Below are 23859 nucleotides of genomic sequence, written 5' to 3'. Positions count from 1 at the left end.
CCGCTCAGCGTTTGCCCAGCCATGCCTGCCTTTTTCCTGGCATGCCTGCATTTTTCTGCACACTCCCTGAAAACGATCAGTTGCCACCCAGAAACACCCACTTCATGTCAATCACTCTGCGGCAAGCAGTGCGACTGAAATGCATCGCTAGACCCTGAGCAAACCTACATTGTTTGTTGTGCCCGTACGTCACACGTGTGCATTGCACCGCATACACATGTGCAGAACTGCCATTTTTTAGCCTGATCACTGTGCTGTGAACAAATGCAGCTAGCAATCAACTTGGAATGACCCCCTATGTTCTTTCCATTTGAAGATGATGGATTTGATGGTGCTCCGGGGATCATAAAAGATTTGGATATTTTTTTATAATCCAACCCTTACTTGTACTTCTCAACAACTTTGTCCCTGACTTGTTTGGAGAGCTTCTTGGCCTTCATGGTTTGATACCTCTTGCTTAGTGGTGTTGCAGCCTCTGGGGCCTTTCAGAAAAGATGTGTTTATACTGACAGATCATGTGACACTTAGATTGCACACAGTTGGCTTAGATTGCACACAGTTGGACTTAATTTCACTAATTATGTGACTTCTGAAGGTAATTGGTTGCACCATAACTTTTGAGGGGCTTCATAGCAAAGGGGGTGAATACATATGCACATGCCAATTTTAACATTTTTATTTTAAACAATTCATTTTTATACACATTTTTCTCATTTCACTTCACGAACTTAGACTATTTTGTGCAGTTCCATCACATAAAATTTAGTTCAAAAAATAAATAAAAAAATTACAGGTTGTAATGTACCAAAATAGTTAAAAAGCCAAGGGGGTGAATACTTTAGCAAGGCACTGTACCAATAACTCTTGTATAATGTGTTTAGCAATTTGATGAGAGATTTTAAAGCAAGACATTTCCTACAGATAATGTTAATTGAGTCCAATATATCAACAAGTGTGTAATTTCCAACTTCCCACCTTTTATTCACCGTACCTACTGTAATCCCTTCTTAAATTATCTCTTGTTTAACTGAGCTGAAGTGGAATTGATCTATAGATAGCATAGTACATTAGCCTCACATATTTGTTATGGTATGTAGGTATCTTCCAAATATACATTATCATACATATGCCTTACTTCCAAGACTGCCATTCTGTTAAATACATAGATACTAATAAATTATTTAAAGTGCCTGTAAAGGAGAATTGATGTCAAGCCCACACAATCACTTTATTATCATTCTATTTTTTATATTTGTTTTTGTTTTCTTCTTTTAATTACAAAGTAAATAAATAATAAATGATGGGTATTATGCCATTTGTAGTTCAATGGGATTAAGAAAACAGACAATGAATACCATATATTTAGGTCTACACCATATGTATGGACATCTTCATGATTAATTATCTAAGGAGGAGTGCTGGTTCATATGCATTCTAATAATTTTTTTATGAATGTTTAACATCTAAAAAGTTTCTGATTGCAGATAGTATACAGCAATATGAAAGAAGTTTCTTAAATACATTGGAGATCTACATCAACTGAGATCCGTAGAGCGATTAGCAGTTGTACTGGTTTGGTTTGATCTCTTTCAAACTTGGGTAGCATTTGCCTAGCTCTCTAAGCAACACTATTGGTCCATGGATCGTGCACTACAGTATATGACAAAACAGTGTAATACAGCCTGCAGTTGGTAATATTTAACACTTGTAAGACCTGGAACAAAGGAGTAAAATAATACTTGCACCCTTGTCAAATTAATAACTAATGTATTAGATATGGAGCCAATGTAATGCTTGCCATTTGTGCACTTAGCCACACTGTAGTTATGATAATTGAGACCAGCTGTTACACTGTTCAGCATTTGGACTTGATCCAAAATAACTGCAGAGAGACACCACTCAAAGGAGTCAGAGCTGGTATAGATGTAGCCTTCCAGTCTGTACTTAAACAGCAGTTTGCTTTGGGCCAAGAGTCAATGTCTGTCTGGTGGTAAAATTCTCCTATTACTGCATTAATATTAAACCATCTGGATAATAATTAAAATATGATAGAAGTTAAACAAAAACAACATCATAGCCAGTATAAGACCTCAGCTCTATTCCTTCTGCAGACCTATATGGCTACTTAAATTCTTATTTATTTTCTCAAAATAACAATAACACTTAAGTTCAACCACAGAGTAAGCGCTAATTTATCTATGATTAAATCTACCATTATTCTAGCAATTTAAACTTTCAAGACAAATAAATGTACATATTTTCATGTTACTCCCTCGCTTTATGATGCTTCAGTCCACAAAAATATACATGGATAATGACTTAGCCAGTAGATCCTATTTAAATCATTACAGGCACTTGAGCAACAAACCATATTTTAAGCATTAAAATGAAAACACAAGTAAAATGTTCTGCAGGGATTTTTGGCAAAAAATGTGGTACCTGTACTAACTTATTTATTATTTCCCCTTAACTCGCAGGAATATATATTGTGAAATCTGCCATCATTACATATGGAAATTTAATTACCATAGTAAGTGAGAGTACAACATGCTAAATACAGTTCTAGCAGAAAAAAACAGGTAGTCCCATTGTTGCATTAATAGTGATGAATGTGTTGTTATCATGCAATGAATATAGGGTCTAATTCAGACCTGATCATAAATGTGCTAAATTTAGCACAGCTACGATCAGCTTCCCTGACATGCGGGGGGACGCCCAGCACAGGGCTAGTCCGCCCCGCATGTTGGTCCTTGCCCATTGCAAAGTGGCAATGCGTTCGTACTTGAAGAGTAGGTCCCTGCCAGCGCAGCTTCTGTGCGCTGGAAGGGAGCTACTTGTCGCTGTCCGGGTCGCAGTGGCTGCGTGTGATGTCATGCAGCCATCACGGTCCACCCCCCAAATTGTCCAGGCATGCCTGGGTTGCCTGGACCACGCCCATCCAAGTGCCTCCGGCCCGTCCCCTCCCACCCAGCGACCGCCTCTACCTGTCAATAAGGCAGAGGCAATCCCAGGGCTGAGACAGCCTTCGACTGTCTGGCATGCGCCGGAGAAAATGCACAGTAGCAATAAGGTCTGAATTAGGCCCATAGAGACAAAAATGTGGTGCAAAAATTTACTTTTTTTAAGTTGTTCGTTTTTTACCTGCTTTTTCCTCACAAATGTTTATGTATAAAAACAAATATCACTTAATTTTAGTTTTAATAGATTCAATGTAAAGAAAATAATAATAACTAATATAACAGTTCTTATCTTCTATAGATCTTTAGACACTGACTTACCGGAGGACCTTAAACAGTTTTCCAATGTCTCTACAATGACCTTTCTATCTGACTATCCAGGATGGACTTCCCCAGTCATGTTACAAATGTTCAAAATACACTTTAAATGTGTGTGACAATAAATGAAAACAGCATACTGCCAGTACAGTCTTCTTTTAGCTATAGTCATAAATATAAACAGGACCTCTGAGACTTATGGCCAGCCCATGGTGCTAAAGGGGCAGTGATCAAACACTGAGGCGTACAGATGGGTCCACCTTTATCTTGACTTCGTTGATGCACCTAGGCACACCATGGTTTATCAACATAAACCCTTCATCTATTGTTCTCAGCTGCAATACAATACAGAGAGAACAATACATCAGGGGATTAAGTCATTACAGCAGGGGATTAAGTCTCACTGACCTGGCTCAATTAATCCTATTAAAGGCCATGATAAACATGGACCCATATGTAGCTGTACCAATTCATTAACACATTAACACATATATTTTTCAAATGTTTTACCAGTGTTGATATTTTTCCATTTGTTCCTTGGTAGCCCTACTTCATCACATACCATGGAGTTGACTATTGTCATCTATCATTGTCACTTTGAAAAAATTCCTAGACTGAGGATCTTCAGCTATCATAGATGACTGATCTACTTTTTCATATATTTTTTGTAAGATTGTAGGTATGGCATTGTCTAATGTAGGGTTATTGTTTAGCTTATGATAAAACTTTTCTTCGCAGTATGATTTTTGTGGGAGGAATGTGGGATGGGTGGCACTTGTACTTCTCAGTTACAGTTAGCTCTAAAGAAAGTTCTCTTTAAAAGTTATCATGCACCTGCTGAAAGACAGCTGCGTGTATTTTAAATGTTTCCACTTCATCATCACTGCTTGCTATGATAAGCTATTTCTGAAAATAGATTATATTGTAATTTCATTTTGTGAAGCTGTCACACAAACCTGGAAATACAGTTTGCTTTGCATTATACACAAATAACAAATTTAGAGATTAAGGAAGGTGCATAGAAGTTTTGTGCATATCAGAATTCGTAGCACAGGCATTTCTGCTTTTGCTTTGCCAAAAAGCTGAAATGCAGCTGAAATGTGAGCAAAAAGTGACCTGTTTGGGTGCCTAAATAGCATTTTTTGGCAATTAGTTTAGTTGGGTTTTGACCCTTTATGTGGTTGAACCCAACTGCTATGGGCGCAACCTGCATGATGGTATCCGTTCTTTAGGTCGACAACACTTAGGTCGACACTTATTAAGTCGACCACTATGGGTTGACATGAATTATGTCAACATGGTCACTAGGTCAACATGGCAAAGGCCAACACATAAAAAGGTTGACATGGGTTTTAAAAAATTTTTCAACTTTTTCATACTTTACAATCCACGTGCACTACAATTAAGAATAGTAACCTGTGCCGAGTGCATCGGTAGCAGAGTGCGGCCCCTTGCCCGAAGCATGGTGAGAGAAGCAAGCCATGCAAGGGGAACATGGTGCACTAATTGGGTATCCTGGTCACTTTACGAAGAAACAACACCAATTTAAAAAAACAAAACTCATGTTGACCTTTCTCCATGTCGACCTTTTGCATGTCGACCTAATGACTGTGTCAACCTATTTCAGGTATCGAAATACGTAGGTTATTGGGGACTGCGCTTGTCACTCCAACTTGATAGATAAGCTACTAAGGGTGGTAAGAAGGGAATCCACATATCCCTAAATTATTGTACATAAAGCAAAAAAAGGGGGGTACCTCCCAGTGCTAAATTAATCAGGTATTGTATTGACCTTAATAACTGTAAATTGTAGCTTCATTTATTTCATTAATATCTATTTTTCAAATACATTTACACAAAATGATATTCTGAAATGTTGTTTTATTTGAATAAAATAGAATAAAAAAATAAGTAGAAATATATAACAATTATTCTGGTATTTAATAAAATGTAATAAAAAACAGTGTTTCCTAATACCGGTATACTCATATATAACACACTACAACATATAACAAAAAAATTCCCAGTGAAACGCCTCTGTGAATTACTCACTCTTACTGTACAAAGTCTTGTGCAGTACCAGAATGGATTTAGGTGTCCATATAGACAGAACGAAATGGGTACTTTCAAAGTCTTCAAGTTCTTTTTGCAATGGCCCACTATGGGCTGAATAAGGTAATATCCATAAGAGCCTTATTGCCAGTCAATGGTTAATGAGTCCTCTAAACTTACTTGTTTTGCTTGGCACTGTAAGGTTGAAGAGCATCGGATGTCTGCCGGCAGATGTGCTGTGGTGCTCCGCGATCAACTAGTTTCGCCTGTCTAAGTAGGCTTCATCAGGATAGCTGCAAGCACCTTGTGTCCCGTTTTTATGCTCCTACAGTGCCAGTTTCCATAGTTACCAATGTTTATTTCCACCCTTAATGGCCTCATTGAACCCGTCACTTCCGCCCTTAAGGGTCGCGTCATTTCCGCTCAGTCATCTCCAGAAGTCTAATGCGGGATGCCGTGGTTACTGCCAGCATCGCTCCATCGCTTCTGGCCACGGCTTCCGCCCTCTTTATACTTGCGTCATTTCCCCCTTATGGTGCAGTACCGTTGCTGATCATTGTGGTTACTAAAAACCGAACGTTGTGTCACTTCCGCCCATCTGATTGCGTTACTTCCGCCCAGAGCAAGGCGATGATAGTAATCTTCCTGCATTCCAGCACAGTTCCCACCCCTTTTTTTAGAAGGGGAAAAGTGGATTTTGTATTTCAAATCGAAAAAACAGGATTTCTATTTCACCCTTACAGGGCTTTTCTCAGCAGTATTCCTTATTTTCTTCTTTCATTAAAATTATATACAATTCTATTTAGAAGTCTTTATCTGTGCCTCGGATACACTATCCTCCTTTTTACATGGATGTTACTTGGTGATCTTAGCGGCCACTCCTTATTCTTATTCTTTTATTTCTTTTTCTTATTACAGGTGTCGACCTAGTCACTGTCGACCAATAGTGGTCGACCTAATGACTGTCTACCTAGTTACTGTCGACCCAATGATCCACTCCCATGCACAATAATGGGGATCAATTGAATATTGCACCGTGATCTCTCATTACTTTACATGGGAGAACTATGGGGCTAATTCAGACCTGATCGGTGCTGTGCACATTCGCTGTCTTTAGCTAGCGAACGCCTCTGCCTGATTGACAGACAGAGGTGGTCGCTGGGCGGGAGGGGGCAGGACGGCAGCGTTAAGCTGCCATTTAAGCAGCACAGTCTGGCCAATGCAGGTGTGGCCGAACTGTGCTAGGGATGGGCAGCGGCGGCTGCGTGATGTCACGCGCAGCCGCTGCGACCTGGGCAACGACGAGTAGCTCCCGGCCAGCATGCAGGAGCTGCGCTGGCCGGGAGCTACTCCTGAAGTACAAAAGCATTGTCACTGTGCAATGCTATTGTACTTCTGCGACGGGGCAGGGACTGACATGCGGGGTGTCCCCCCGCATGTCAGTGTCCCTGATCGTAGCTGTGCTAAATTTAGCGCAGCTACAATCAACTCTGAATCACCATCTTGGTGTGATACAATATTTGAATATTGCCCTATGTTGTCAATAGAGCTGGGTCTACAATGTTCTCCATACATTTTGTTCTGTAGTATGGTTCAAATTTCAGGTAGAACAATTTCCATTCGGAACAACAATAAAGTCCAATTAATGAGAATATTGCACAGAACAGGTTCTCTTTAATTATGTGTAATTGTACATAAGGCATACTGTATGATGATTACCAAACCAGGAAATACAGAGAGGTGCCAACTGAGCTAGGTTATCGTTAATAAACTATTAAAGCGGCATACTCTTAAATGAAACAATTAACCACATGTTTTGCTAATAGAAACTCCCAAATACTTAATAGCCACTGGATACCACAGATAGTTGTGCTCTAAAAGTTTACTAGTTGTAAGGGATACATGTAACACTAAAGCTTCTGACTCAGTAGTGTTGATCTGGTATCCAGAATAGTTTCCATAGATGTCTAATTTTGACTGGGAAGTGAAATTTGAATAGATAACAGGGTCAACATCATGTCATCAGCAAGCAACAATAATTTACAGTGCCTACCGTCCACCAGGATTTTCTTAATGTCAAAGTTACATAGAATTCTAGCCACTAGTGTCTCGATAAATAAGGTGTAGTGCAATGGGGAAAGGGGGCATCCTTGTCCCACTGGGCAAGCTAAATATTGAGAAAGAAAGTCCATTTGTAGAAACTGAAGCTATCAAGTTGGACTATAGAGCACCCTTGGCCATCAGAAAATCTCCATGAGTACCATTATTTTAAGGTCTGAAACATAAAAGGCCAGTAGAGCTTGATGAAGGCCTATCCTGCATTGAGGCTAATATAATCACAGGCAAAGTTTTTTTGATTAATGTTAGAGGGGTGTAAATCATTGGATCTGAAAAAAAGGCTACAATGTCTAAGTCGACCCCAAAAGGCCGAAATGCACAAGGTTGACATAGGAAAAAGGTTGACATGGACAAAAGGTTGACATGGATAAGGTTGACACAGAAAAAGGTTGACATCTGGGTTTTTTGTGTCATTTATGCCATAAAATGACCAGGAAACCCAATTAGTGCACCGAATTCCCTTGTATGGTTTGGTTTGCTCACCATGTAGCAGGCAAGGCTACTATTCCCAATCGTAGTATCGATAGTAAAGTATGAAAAAGTTAAAAATGTAAAAAAATGTAAAAACTTCATGTCAACCACATGCTGTGTATACTACTGCCCTTTCGACCATGTCAATCTAATGCATGTCGACCAACAGTGGCTGACCTATTGACTGTCGACCTTACTACTGTTGACATATCATCTGGATACCACATTAGAGATCAGAGTAATTGTCCTCCTAGTATTATAGTCTGCCTTGTCAGCACAAAGATATCCTGCATCAAACAGCTCTGTGAGGCACATATTCAGTCTACTCACCAGAATTTAGCAAAATTGCAATATCTGCATTAAGCAGGGAAATTCGCCTGTAGTTAAGAATGGATAGTTTAAAATGAAAACACTTTAAATGTAACTTAAAAAAAAAAAAAGACGTCAATGGTAAATCTACCTAAGGGATTATTTTATTGATGTTTTGATTTATACTGATTATGTAATATTTATCTTTCACTGTGTATGACCATTAGTGATGTGCACCGGCAATTTTTCGGGTTTTGTGTTTTGGTTTTGGGTTCGGTTCCGCGGCCGTGTTTTGGGTTCGAACGCGTTTTGGCAAAACCTCACCAAATTTTTTTTGTCGGATTCGGGTGTGTTTTGGATTCGGGTGTTTTTTTCAAAAAACCCTAAAAAACAGCTTAAATCATTGAATTTGGGGGTCATTTTGATCCCATAGTATTATTAACCTCAATAACCATAATTTCCACTCATTTTCAGTCTATTCTGAACACCTCACACCTCACAATATTATTTTTAGTCCTAAAATTTGCACCGAGGTCGCTGGATGGCTAAGCTAAGCGACCCAAGTGGCCGACACAAACACCTGGCCCATCTAGGAGTGGCACTGCAGTGTCAGACAGGATGGCCCTTCCAAAAAATACTCCCCAAACAGCACATGACGCAAAGAAGAAAAAAAAGAGGCGCAATGAGGTAGCTATGTGAGTAAGCTAAGCGACCCTAGTGGCCGACACAAACACCTGGCCCATCTAGGAGTGGCACTGCAGTGTCACGCAGGATGGCCCTTCCAAAAAATACTCCCCAAACAGCACATGACGCAAAGAAAAATGAAAGAAAAAAAGGTGCAAGATGGAATTGTCCTTGGGCCCTCCCACCAACCCTTATGTTGTATAAACAGGACATGCACACTTTAACCAACCCATCTTTTCAGCGACAGGGTCTGCCACACGACTGTGACTGAAATGACTGGTTGGTTTGGGCCCCCACCAAAAAAGAAGCAATCAATCTCTCCTTGCACAAACTGGCTCTACAGAGGCAAGATGTCCACCTCATCATCATCGTCCGATTCATCACCCCTTTCACTGTGTACCTCCCCCTCCTCACAGATTATTAATTCGTCCCCACTGGAATCCACCATCTCAGGTCCCTGTGTACTTTCTGGAGGCAATTGCTGCTGGTGAATGTCTCCATGGAGGAATTGATTATAATTCATTTTAATGAACATCATCTTCTCCACATTTTCTGGAAGTAACCTCGTACGCCGATTGCTGACAAGGTGAGCGGCGGCGCTAAACACTCTTTCGGAGTACACACTGGAGGGAGGGCAACTTAGGTAGAATAAAGCCAGTTTGTGCAAGGGCCTCCAAATTGCCTCTTTTCCCTGCCAGTATACGTACGGACTGTCTGACGTGCCTACTTGGATGCGGTCACTCATATAATCCTCCACCATTCTTTCAATGGTGAGAGAATCATATGCAGTGACAGTAGACGACATGTCAGTAATCGTTGGCAGGTCCTTCAGTCCGGACCAGATGTCAGCATCAGCAGTCGCTACAGACTGCCCTGCATCACCGCCAGCGGGTGGGCTCGGAATTCGTAGCCTTTTCCTCGCACCCCCAGTTGCGGGAGAATGTGAAGGAGGAGATGTTGACAGGTCGCGTTCCGCTTGACTTGACAATTTTCTCACCAGCAGTTCTTTGAACCCCTGCAGACTTTCTGCCGGAAAGAGAGATCCAACGTAGGTTTTAAATCTAGGATCGAGCACGGTGGCCAAAATGTAGTGCTCTGATTTCAACAGATTGACCACACGTGAATCCTGGTTAAGCGAATGAAGGGCTCCATCCACAAGTCCCACATGCCTAACGGAATCGCTCTGTTTTAGCTCCTCCTTCAATGCCTCCAGCTTCTTCTGCAAAAGCCTGATGAGGGGAATGACCTGACTCAGGCTGGCAGTGTCTGAACTGACTTCACGTGTGGCAAGTTCAAAGGGCAGCAGAACCTTGCACAACGTTGAAATCATTCTCCACTGCGCTTGAGACAGGTGCATTCCACCTCCTTTGCCTATATCGTGGCCAGATGTATGGGCTCGAATGGGCTTTTGCTGCTCCTCCATCCTCTAAAGCATATAGAGGGTTGAATTCCACCTCGTTACCACCTCTTGCTTCAGATGATGGCAGGGCAGGTTCAGGTTTTTTTGGTGGTGCTCCAGTCTTCTGTACGCGGTGCCTGTACGCCGAAAGTGGCCTGCAATTCGTCTGGCCACCGACAGCATCTCTTGCACGCCCCTGTCGTTTTTAAATAATTCTGCACCACCAAATTCAATGTATGTGCAAAACATGGGACGTGTAGGAATTTGCCCAGATGAAATGCACGCACAATATTGCTGGCGTTGTCCGATGCCACAAATCCCCAGGAGAGTCCAATTGGGGTAAGCCATTCTGCGATGATCTTCCTCAGTTGCCGTAATAGGTTTTCAGCTGTGTGCGTATTCTGGAAAGCGGTGATACAAAGCGTAGCCTGCATAGGAACGAGTTGGCGTTTGCGAGATGCTGCTACTGGTGCCGCCGCTGCTGTTCTTGCAGCTGGAGGCAATACATTTACCCAGTGGGCTGTCACAGTCATGTAGTCCTGAGTCTGCCCTGCTCCACTTGTCCACATTAAGTGGACATTGGGTACAACTGCATTTTTTAGGACACTGGTGAGTCTTTTTCTGACGTCCATGTTCATTCTCGGTATCGCCTGCCTAGAGAAGTGGAACCTAGATGGTATTTGGTAACGGGGGCACACTACCTCAAGAAATTGTCTAGTTCCCTGTGAACTAACGGCGGATACCGGACGCACGTCTAACACCAACATAGTTGTCAAGGCCTAAGTTATCCGCTTTGCAACAGGATGACTGCTGTGATATTTCATCTTCCTCGCAAAGGACTGTTGGACAGTCAATTGCTTACTGGAAGTAGTACAAGTGGTCTTCCGACTTCCCCTCTGGGATGACGATCGACTCCCAGCAGCAACAACAGCAGCGCCAGCAGCAGTAGGCGTTACACTCAAGGATGCATCGGAGGAATCCAGGCAGGAGAGGACTCGTCAGACTTGCCAGTGACATGGCCTGCAGGACTATTGGCTTTCCTGGGTAAGGAGGAAATTGACACTGAGGGAGTTGGTGGTGTGGTTTGCGCGAGCTTGGTTACAAGAGGAAGGTATTTACTGGTCAGTGGACTGCTTCCGCTGTCGCCCAAAGTTTTTGAACTTGTCACTGACTTATTATGAATGCGCTGCAGGTGACGTATAAGGGAGGATGTTCCGAGGTGGTTAACGTCCTTACCCCTACTTATTACAGCTTGACAAAGGCAACACACAGCTTGACACCTGTTGTCCGCATTTCTGTTGAAATACTTCCACACTGAAGAGCTGATTTTTTGGGTATTTTCACCAGGATTTTTTGGGTATTTCCCAAGGACAACAGGTGTCTCCCCGGGTGCCTGACTTAAACAAACCACCTCACCATCAGAATCCTCCTTGTCAATTTCCTCCCCAGCGCCAGCAACACCCATATCCTCATCCTGGTGTACTTCAACACTGACATCTTCAATTTCACTATCAGGAACTGGACTGCGGGTGCTCCTTTCAACACTTGCAGGAGGCGTGCAAATGGTGGAAGGCGCAAGCTCTTCCCGTCCAGTGTTGGGAAGGTCAGGCATCGCAACCGACACAATTGGACTCTCCTTTGGGATTTGTGATTTCGAAGAACGCACAGTTCTTTGCTGTGCTTTTGCCGCAAGTCTTTTCTTTTTTCTAGCGAGAGGATGAGTGCTTCCATCCTCATGTGAAGCTGAACCACTAGCCATGAACATAGGTCAGGGCCTCAGCCGTTCCTTGCCACTCCGTGTCGCAAATGTCATATTGGCAAGTTTACGCTTCTCCTCAGACACTTTTAATTTTGATTTTTGGGTCATTTTTTTACTGATCTTTTGTGTTATGGATTTTACATGCTCTGTACTATGATATTGGGCATCGGCCTTGGCAGACGACGTTGATGGCATTGCATAATCTCGGCCATGACTAGTGGCAGCAGCTTCAGCACGAGGTGGAAGTGGATCTTGATCTTTCCCTATTTTTTTTACCTCCACATTTTTGTTCTCCATATTTTGCGCACAACTAAAAGGCACCACAGATATACAATGTAGATGGATGGATAGTATACTATTATTACTTATACTTATGGATGACGAGTGACGACACAGAGGTAGGTACAGCCGTGGCCTACCGTACTGCTGCTTAGTGCTAATATATATAATATACTGTATAACGGACCTGGTGGACACTGTCAGCAGACTGCTAAACAAACTAGTATGAAGAAAGAAAAAAAAAAAACACCACAGGTATACAATGTAGATGGATGGATAGTATAGTATTACTTATACTTATGGACGATGAGTGCACTGACGACACAGAGGTAGGTACAGCCGTGGCCTACCGTACTGCTGCTTAGTGCTTATATATATAATATACTGTATAACGGACCTGGTGGACACAGTCAGCAGACTGCTAAACAAACTAGTATGAAGAAAGAAAAAAAAAAAACACCACAGGTATACAATGTAGCTGGATGGATAGTATAGTATTACTTATACTTATGGACGACGAGTGCACTGACGACACAGAGGTAGGTACAGCCATGGCCTACCGTACTGCTGCTTAGTGCTTATATATATAATATACTGTATAACGGACCTGGTGGACACTGTCAGCAGACTGCTAAACAAACTAGTATGAAGAAAGAAAAAAAAACACCACAGGTATACAATGTAGATGGATGGATAGTATTAGTATTACTTATACTTATGGACGACGAGTGCACTGACGACACAGAGGTAGGTACAGCCGTGGCCTACCGTACTGCTGCTTAGTGCTTATATATATAATATACTGTATAACGGACCTGGTGGACACTGTCAGCAGACTGCTAAACAAACTAGTATGAAGAAAGAAAAAAAAAACACCACAGGTATACATTGTAGATGGATGGATAGTATAGTATTACTTATACTTATGGACGACGAGTGCACTGACGACACAGAGGTAGGTACAGCCGTGGCCTACCGTACTGCTGCTTAGTGCTTATATATATAATATACTGTGTAACGGACCTGGTGGACACTGTCGACAGACTGCTAAACAAACTAGCATGAAGAAAGAAAAAAAAAAACACCACAGTGTTTTTCAGGCAGACAAACGTATACTGGACTGGTGGTCACTGTCAGCAAAACTGTGCACTGTACTCCTGCTATAACTGCTCCCCAGTCCCCACAATTAGGCAGTGTGAGCAGTGCACTCAGCACAGATATATCATGCAGCAGTGCAGCACACTGAGTGAGCACAGATATGGTGGAGACTTTTTTTCAGGCAGAGAAACAAAGGATTAAACTAATCAAAACCCTGCACTGTACTCCCTAACAGCTGCTCCCCGTCCCCCCAATTATAACTAACTAAGTCACTCTGTGTTCTACTATAACGGAGAGGACGCCAGCCACGTCCTCTCCCTATCAATCTCAATGCACGTGTGAAAATGGCGGCGACGCGCGGCTCCCTTATATAGAATCCGAGTCTCGCGAGAATCCGACAGCGGGATGATGACGTTCGGGCGCGCTCGGGTTAACCGAGCAAGACGGGAGGATCCGAGTCGCTCGGACCTGTGTAAAAAAAAGGTGAAGTTTGGGCGGGTTCGGATTCCGAGGAACCGAACCCGCTCATCACTAATGACCATATGCATTAAACGTTAATGTACTATATTTTGTTTTTATAATTGTTTCCTTCCTACTCTACAGCTTGTATATATACATTGAACGTTATTACTGGCTGGTGTTCTACAAATAATATGTGACTTTCATTCAAGGCTTCTCGCTTACTCCCTATGCATGAAAATAACACAAATGGGAGCAGTGTTCAGTCTATCACTGATGTTAAGAATAAACTCTATCTATCTACAGTATCTATCTATCTATCTATCTATCTATCTATCTATCTATCTATCTCAGCTAATGAGGATATACTGTATATGAAATTTGCTTCTAATTTTCAGCAGATATAAAATAATGTGAGTGCAATTAATAGCCTTTATTTTCCCACTGTAGATTTCTCACTAGAATGCTAACTCTGTTTATATTATTTCATCATACAGTATTACTCCATTTATATATAAGTGTTGATTTACAGGTAGAGGTTTCTGCAAGAGTTTTTTCTTAGATATACTGTACATAAGTAAGAACAATTATCCTAGGTTCATCAAGTTTAATTCAGGGGCTTTTACATCTACCCCAGAGCATGTACTGTATATTGGGATACAGTGGAAATAATTGACAAGTGGAGTACTGCACCAATTTAAGTGGTTACAGACAGAGCTGGCCCTACCCAATATGATGCCCTAAGCAAGATTTTGGCTGGTGACCCTAGCACCACCGCTAGTTCCGCCTCTGACCCTGTATCCCTTTCTCAGCCCCATCACCCCTCCCCCATAGCAGTCCTCATTTTGGTGCTTCTACCCCCTATATTTTACCTAGGAACAGTGTGCACATTCGGTGCACAGCCCAAAAAGATGTGTGTTTTTGCTGGCTAGGGGCATGGCAATACAATAGTACCCACAATTCAAATTCCGCCACACAGCAGTGCAACTTTATTCACAATTTATCATGTGATAGTGTCCCTAATTCATGTTACATCACACAGTAGTACCAATTTACCTTATATACGTTACTCCTCACAGTAGAGCCCCTTATTCACATTATATCACACTGAATTGCTCATTAGTCACATTACACCACACCATATTTCTCTTTATTCACATTAAACCACACAGTTGTGCCCTTTCTATATGGTATGCCACACATTTGAGCACCTTATACACATAATGCCACACATTAGTAATGCATGTATACACATAATACCACACAATAATGCTCCTTACACATATGACACACATTATTAATGTCCTTATAAACATAATGTGCCTTACACATAATGCCAACCTTTAATGCCCTTATACACATAATATCCCTTACACATATGCCGCAAATTATTAATGACTTTATACACATAATTACACAAATAATATCCCTTACACATATACCGCACATTATTAGTGTCCTTATACACATAATGACACACATAGTGCCCCTTACACATATGTTTCACATAATTAATGCCCTTATAAACATAATGACACACATAGTGCCCCTTACACATTTGCCGCACATTATTAATGCATTTATACACATGACACGCATAATGAACCTTACACATATGCCGAACACTATTGCACAACCAACCCGCTCACACACATACAACACTCACACGGCCGTTAACACTGTGATCTCTGCCTAATCTTGGATACAGATGTATCCTCATACATCTTGCCTCAATACACGATGCAGCAGGAGATGCCTGGTGTGAGTCAGCTTGCTGCTCTGCTAACGTCGGGTGCCTATTTTTTATGAAAATGCATCTTATTTGCATTACTATGTGACTAGGATGCACAAGCAGCTTCTGCTGATTAAAATTCATATGCAGCATGCCTATATACTGTGTGTGACTGTGGCTGTATCTGCATTCGAAATGCTACACACAGAAAATAGGCATGCTGCATATCATTTTAATCAGAAGAAGCTGCCTGTGTCCCTAGGCATACCAAATGCCCTAGGCAATTGTCTATTTTGCCTATGCCTAGGGCCGGATCTGGTTACAGACATACAGAATATGTGAATCTTCCTCATAGCTTTTCATTGACTGCCTGTCAGTGAGATTAACATTGGGAACAGTGTCCAGACTTCAATGTTGTTAAGGATTTACTTATCATTTACAAGTCTTTTGATATATGTTGAGTACACTTTAATTTAGTTAAAAAAATACCCTAATGAGAGTGAAATAAGGAGTCTTTAGTTTTTCATTCTTTGTGACTTATGATAACATGCTGGATTGTTTTCCCTGTTCATATGCTTTCATCTACATATTGTACAGCATACGCTTTCAGCGTGACAGATCTATGGTATACTGAAGATGTAAATAAAGTAATTAAACACAGCAAAGTCAGTTCAGTTTTTATAATAAGAATTTCTACAGTGTATTCATATCATTAGTATAAAACCAATAAAATTAATGCATTTCATTAATGTCATTAATATAAACATAAAAATTTAAAAAACCTTACTAGTCAACCTAGCTGCCAATTTGTAAAAAATAAAGATTTTTTTTATATTTAGCTCTATTTGTTTAATCTGTTATTGCCTCAATAGCAAGTGTCAGTGAGTAATATTATAAAATGCCAGTTCCAAATGTCAATTTAATTATGCCTTTAGGAATAACTTGGTCACAATTTTAGTTAGTTTGTTTGAGGTTAAAGTTTAGGCTATTATAGTCTGCCTAGAAATAACTAAGAATTATGAACAAAAACTTGTGTCATATTTTATGCATTAGATTTTTTGGAGAAGTCATTGTGAATGCTATGAAAACATTCAAGCAGATCTAACAAGTCAACAAAAGAATAAAAATATTTACATTTCAGTGATTTTTTTAGTTGTCCTAACTTATTTTTTTTCTACTAGAAAAGCCTGTGTCTAATTTGTATGATACAGTATATTAATGTGCGTAGTCTTCTAGTTTCTAAGATAAGATAGGAGGTACAATATAATACATATATGTTTTGTACATTGTAACAGGGTTATGGATGCATGTACCATTTCCAGGGGTAGAGGGTAGTGCACAGCAGCCCGAGTGATCATACAAGTCCACAGTTTCTAGTGCAACTGGCCTCAAACAGTTTTATTAAACAGAAAAAAAAATCAAAATAAACACCTTTCTTTTTGGAGTGAAACATAAATCACTCCTGACTAACCCTACAAAACCATAAGCAATATGTCACCCAGTATAGCTCACTTGTATCCAGTAGCAGGTTTTCTTTCACAGAGACTGTGCAGTCCCTTTTCCCCAGGCAGTGAGAGAGCGGAAGATCAGACTAGCAGCCTTTTAACACCTTCATGCAAGTGAAATCACTAATTAACCTGCCCTTAGGTTACAGGCCCAAAGACCTGGACTGGACCTTATGAATGGAGCCCATCCTCCTTTCCCAAATCCATACACCAGGACCCCTTAACCAGTTCTTATTAAAAGCCAAAAAGCTAATTCAGATGTTGATACTGCTTCATCACATTACTTCTCAGTAATCACCGGAACGGGTCCTGGCGACTCACTAGTGGTACACTAGTGATTTGCTGAAGCCATTGTTTCTTTCGGCCACTGTCTTCCCATCCCACTGCTGCTGCTTATATGCTGCCCATCCAACTCCTGTCCACACAATGACAGCCACGCCACCCTCTCTGCATGCTCAGTCTGTCTCCTGGCTGGCTCCTAGGCAGGGTACTAGTCTAGGGCCCCCAGATATACATAGAGAGAGAAGACTGAATAGGGGAAGGTAAGATGAGGAGGGGGCAGATAGGTATAGTAGGTGTCAACAAGATATGTCAGAGGGACTGGGACCAGAACAGGAGATGTGATTACAGAAGTGAGGTGAAAAGGTGCAAGATGGCATGGTGTGAGATAAATAGTGGAGGGGAAATTGTGATAGAATAGACACAAGTAAAGAGATCATGGTAGAAGGACACTGTAAAGTACGAAATGCAAGCAACAGTAGGACAAGATGGTAAAATGCTGTATAAGACAGAAGAGGATGGGATCAGAGGAGAAATATAAGGGCTAGAGGTGACTATGATACTCTCAGACAGTGGTGGGATGTATCAAGCCTAGTAGAGAGATAACACAGAGAAGTTGCCCAAAGCATCTAATCAGCTTTTGTCATTTTAACAAATGTGTTAGTTTAATGACAGAAGTCGATTGGATGCTCTTTGTCTCTCACCAAGGATTGATACATCTCCCCATGGGAGCATAAACAATGAAACTGATATCTAAGGCTTCAGGAAAGAGGAGAGGGGCAGAAGATAGAGTAGTGATGGGGTGACAGAAAAGCAAAAATACAGTGGTAGTTCAGTGTCAGGACAGTGGCAGAAAAGACATAGGACAATGTACTGTCACAATTCAGTGGAGCATACAGAAATAGCAGTGCTGAAAAACAATAAAAGCACACTGGTTGAGGTACCTGGGAGGATAGGAGTAGTCCTTGGAGGAAGGCCATGAAGGAGAAGGTGCTTCAGGCAGCAAAGATGGTGAGTAGGGTCAGCAGCTGACTAGGGGCCAGACCAGGACCAGAGCATGGGAAGGATGGCAGGAAAGAAAGAATAGATTGAATATACTTGGGATTATTACTATAGCCACCCCTTGCTTGATAACTTCAATATACCCAACCCTCCCACAAACAATAGTATACGCTTGCACGACTCCCCACCCACAAGTGACAAAAATACACTTACAGTACATCCCCCCACTCCACGCACAAGTGAAAATAATACACTTACATACCCCCAACCCATAATTGACAATTATATACACTTAGTCCCCCCTTTCAGTCCCCAAACACTTATCTCTCTTTGAAGATGCCTATATGTGTTTTGTGGAGCTCCATACTCAAGAGGTGACCAGTGAGAGGAAGGGGGTGGGTATTCAGGGGAGAAGGAAGAGCAGGCTCTGTGTCAGCATCTGTGTGTGCTGTGTTACACCCAATGCTTCTGCAATGTGCATTAAGGCACAATCAGTGACCCAAGGTAGGCTCAGTAGAGCTGGGTCACCTTTTATAATGGCCAGTCCACACTGATCCGCCTGCCTGTATTTGGAGAGTTTCAGAGCAGCAGGGATGTCCTCTGTTGGCTCTGTGATGATCTACTGTATGTAACATCCAATGTTTCAGCTACATACAAAACTGCACCGGACCCACTTCCTATATGCCCCCATTTCCTTGACCATGTTTTTTTTCTGGTTTAACATAAAATAAAGGATTAAATACTGTACATTGCCAGTGGAAGATCATAGGAAGACCTTACACTAACTTGTGAAGGATACGTCATTGTACGTCAGGTGACATCTGCGATGAGAGTACACAGCAGAGCATTGAGTTGGCAGATCTTTTATTACACAGCAGGAAGGGCATGGAATAGGGGACAGTGGCGTACCTGTGTCCACTTAAGGGCTGGGAGCCCAGCAGCATGTGACTCCATTGTCTCCAGCAGTTCCGCCACTGACTATAAGCACACCATCACTCACACCATTGCAATTTTTGACAGCCTATGGCCTTGCTCAATGTTTCCTTCTTAAATTCATCTACAGAAAACAAGGCCTCTGATGCTGTGGATCTACAGTTATGAATGCAGTCATGTTCACTGGTACACCCTTGACACTACCATGACATGACCATGGAATGGTCTTTTTTTTGCAAACACTTTAGGACAACTTCCACTCACCACCCAGGAATACCCATTGTTGTGCGTGTTCCTTTGTCTCTATTAACAGTGACTGTGGGGGTTATTCAGGTTAATTAGGAAACATTAAAAGCACACTAATCAGCAAAACCATGTTGAACAACAGGCGGAGCAGATATAACATGTGCAGAGAGATTAAGATTTGGGTAGGTTATATTGTTTCTGTGATGGTAAATACTGGCTGCTTTATTTTTACACTGCAATTTAGATTTCAGTTTGAACACATCCTGATCCCACCCAAATCTAAATCTCTCTGCACATGTTACATCTGCTCCACCTGCATTGTAACATGGTTTTGCCCATTAGTGTGCTTTTTTGGTTTGCTAACAAACCTGGGTAAGGCCCTCTGTATGCAATAGCAGTCTCTGTGTACGCTCACATGTGCCATAAGGAGAATGTAATGACAAAACTTGGAATGGAGGGAGTTAAACCTACTGGGCTTGGGGCAGACCACTGTTGCATGGCAGGGTTGTTGTTCCAATAGGAGGGCTTGTGTGTGGTTTTAGTAGTGATTTCTGGCTTGGTCTGGTTAATATAGTCAGTCTCTTTTCCTTTTGCCTTTTTTTTTGGTGAGTACTCTAATTTAGAGCTGCTTATTGGGCCCGTTTTTCTGCTTATCATATTTCAATTGTTGGCCTTAGGGTAAAAGCTGAGTTTAGTTAGTGCTCCATTTGCTTAGTGCTTCCTTTGTTTAGTGCTCACTTTGTTTTCTGTGTCTCACCCACCCTCTTGGGGTTCCACATGGTGACCTATGGAGACGCAACTAATTGTGTAAAAGGAAGAATGTACAGTACAATGTATTAACACCGTGCTTTTAAAATACATGTACAGTAAATGAGCGTCTGAGTTCCCTAAGGCATAATGGGAATGGTGGGCTAGCGGGAGGCGGTGGAAAATACCGTGCTTTACAAATGCGAGCGTCCGAGTCCCCTGAGTCATAAACCAACACCAATGGGGAGGGGGCCGGGCGCTGTTTGCTGTACTTTTACACACGAATTTGGGAATCTCTCATGAGGCGTCGTGGGCTCGCGATGAAGGCTCCCACCTCCCACGATGGGGGTCCAGGGTTCGAGACCTGATGTGCCTTCTTTTTTTTTTTTTTTTTATTGTAATAATATACTTTATTACTTTATTTTCATTGTAAGACAGTCAATGGAAGGGTGCACACAAGTTACATATAAATCAGAGTACATCTGCAGGAGCGATTCTTTACGCTAAATGCAACTACACAGCGGCAATGAGTAGAAATGAGTGTATTCTGATGCAACTAATTGAGCAAAACAGTACTATACATTTTCGGCGATTGTGTAATGCACAGAACCTGAATTCTCTCCCTGTCCACTGCATGATCTGTGCAGGCTCCCAGGGGGGAAGGGCGATGGGGGTAGGGAGAGACGATTGAAAATACTGTGCCTTTGAAATGCAATTATATGAGCGTCCGAGTCCCCTACGGCATAAACCAACATCAATGGGAAGGAAGTGCCAACCTTTTTTTTATGTGTTCCCGTGACATTGACTTTAATATTTTTTTTTTCTCTCTAATACATCCAATGGAAGGATGCACACAAGTTTCACATAAATCAGAGTAGATCTGCAGGAGCGATTCTTTACGCTAAATGCCACTACACAGCGGTAATGAGTAGAAATGAGTGTATTCTGAGTGAGTAAACCAGTACTGTAGATCTTCGGCGTTTGTGTATTGCACAGGACCTGAATTCCCTCCCTGTCCACTGCATGATCTGTGCAGGCTCCCAGGGGGTAAGGGCGATGGGCTAGCCGGAGGCGGTGGAAAATACTGTGCTTTACAAATGCGAGCATCCGAGTCCCCTAAGTCATAAACCAACACCAATGGGGAGGGGGCCGGGCGCTGTTTGCTGTACTTTTACACACTAATTTGGGAATCTCTCATGAGGCGTCATGGGCTAGCGATGAAGGCTCCCACCTCCCACGCTGGGGTCCAGAGTTCGAGACCTGATGTGCCTTCTTTTTTTTTTTTATTGTAATAATATACTGTATTACTTTATTTTCATTGTAAGACAGTCAATGGAAGGGTGCACACAAGTTACATATAAATCAGAGTACATCTGCAGGAGCGATTCTTTACGCTAAATGCAACTACACAGCGGCAATGAGTAGAAATGAGTGTATTCTGACACAACTAATTGAGCAAAACAGTACTATACATTTTCGGCGTTTGTGTAATGCACAGGACCTGAATTCCATCCCTGTCCACTGCATGATCTGTGCAGGCTCCCAGGGGGGAAGGGCGATGGGGGTAGGGGGAGACGATGGAAAATACCGTGCCTTTGAAATGCAATTATATGAGCGTCCGAGTCCCCTACGGCATAAACCTACATCAATGGGAAGGAAGTTCCAACCTTTTTTTTTTATGTGTTCCCGTGACATTCACTTTAATATTTTTTTTTTCTCTCTAATACATCCAATGGTAGGATGCACACAAGTTTCACATAAATCAGACTAGATCTGCAGGAGCGATTCTTTACGGTAAATGCCCCTACACAGCGGTAATGAGTAGAAATGAGTGTATTCTGAGTGAGTAAACCAGTACTGTAGATCTTCGGCGTTTGTGTCATGCACAGGACCTGAATTCCCTCCCTGTCCACTGCATGATCTGTGCAGGCTCCCAGGGGGGAAGGGCGATGGGCTAGCCGGAGGCGGTGGAAAATACTGTGCTTTACAAATGCGAGCGTCCGAGTCCCCTAAGTCATAAACCAAAATTATAAAGTGTCTGGAAAAAACTAACATGCGTTCGTACTGTACAGTACTTTAGGAATCGAACACGGGACTCTGATTATAGGAAGAGGAACACTTCACCACTTCGCCGCAGACAGATGAATAAATCCATTAGTTTTGATTAAGCCATAATGGCTACGGGATTAGGATGCTAACATACTGTACAATATTCCTAATATCATTAGGCAATAATGAACCTCTAACACGTCCATTTGCGTCAGTGTACACTACTGGTTTTATGTTGCTTTGTCTGCGGGATTCAGCGTAACGAGACGCACTAGTAAAGTAGTCCTTACTATACAGTATACAGTATTTCAGTATTATATTTTACGGGAGCCCACACGCATGCGCAGTGGTGATTGTAAAAAGCGACATCTGGTGGATGATCGCAGGTATTACACGTAAAGGTGACGCCAAACGTCTGTCTCCGTGCGATTAGATAGCCTCTCTGTGACTAGGCGCGCCTCCCTACGCCCCAGTACGCTGCGTATAGTCGATCGGGACAAACGCCTTAGCCGCTCAAGATAAAGGTGGCTACATCTGTAGGTATAAAAGGCATTTAAAACCTCCTTGTGTGGTACACTGTAACTACACGGCCATGTTGCGGGGCCTGCATGATAGCGGCCATCAGAAGATTCACAGGGGTGACTACATGGACATGTTTGTGCTGATGGAGCAGGCCAAAAAGGATTTTAAGACCGCTTAGTCCAAAGGTGGCATAGGGGCCAAGGTGTTTCAATCATACGATAATTGGTTGGTGGGCTTCTGTGTTTTTGCAGCTTGCTCTCTAGTAGATAGGCCAGAGGAGCAAATGAATGTAATTTGTTGCAGTCACCTTATTCATGATATGCAGAGTAGGTTTAAGGATTTAGGGGGTCATTCTGCCCCGATTGCTCACTGCAGTTTATCGCAGCGCAGCGATCGGGTAGGATCTGCGCATGCGCCGGTGCCGCAGTGCACCGGCGCATGCTGGATGGCCAAAGGCCATTGTGCCATAGTGATCGCCTATGCCTGATTGACAGGCAGAGGCGGTCGCTGGGCGGGAGGTGGCTGGACGGTGGCATTAAGCCGTCATTTGGGGGGCGCTGTCCGGCCAATGCAGGCATGGCCGGACCATTGGGGGTGCGGGACACAGCGGCTGCGTGACATCACACGCAGCCGCTGCAACCCGAGCAGCTGCAGGAGCTGCGCTGGCCGGGAGTTACTCCTGAAATGCATAAGCATCGCCACTGGCGATGCTTTTGCATATCTGCGGGGTGGGGGGCGGCACTGACATGCGGTGTGGTCTAGCCCTGTGCTGGGCGTCCCCCCGCATATCTGAGTGCCTGATCGTAGCTGTGCTAAATTTAGCACAGCTACGATCAACTCAGAATGACCCCCTTAGAGCGGTGGTTGTACAATGAATAATTTAGGCACAAGCAGGACTGTCTGCGGATCATTGATTTCGGTTGTACGGATGTTGCAGTGTG

General features: G+C 42.4%; 1 long non-coding RNA gene across 2 annotated transcripts in view; it reads right to left on the bottom strand.

The window, feature by feature from the left end:
• Window positions 1–17200, bottom strand: part of LOC134969653 (uncharacterized) — a 57251-nt gene extending 40051 nt beyond the window's left edge. Inside the window, exon 1 of one of the 2 annotated variants that reach the window (XR_010189515.1) lies at window positions 17148–17200. This is a non-coding gene — a long non-coding RNA (uncharacterized LOC134969653). The remainder of the gene's footprint in view (window positions 1–17147) is intronic. The other variant, XR_010189519.1, reaches the window with a different exon arrangement.
• Between the last annotated feature and the right edge of the window lie 6659 nt (window positions 17201–23859).

Source organism: Pseudophryne corroboree, chromosome 1 (assembly GCF_028390025.1).
Source record: "Pseudophryne corroboree isolate aPseCor3 chromosome 1, aPseCor3.hap2, whole genome shotgun sequence".
Taxonomy (NCBI): Eukaryota; Metazoa; Chordata; class Amphibia; order Anura; family Myobatrachidae; genus Pseudophryne; species Pseudophryne corroboree.
This window is presented reverse-complemented; position numbering and strand designations above follow the sequence as displayed.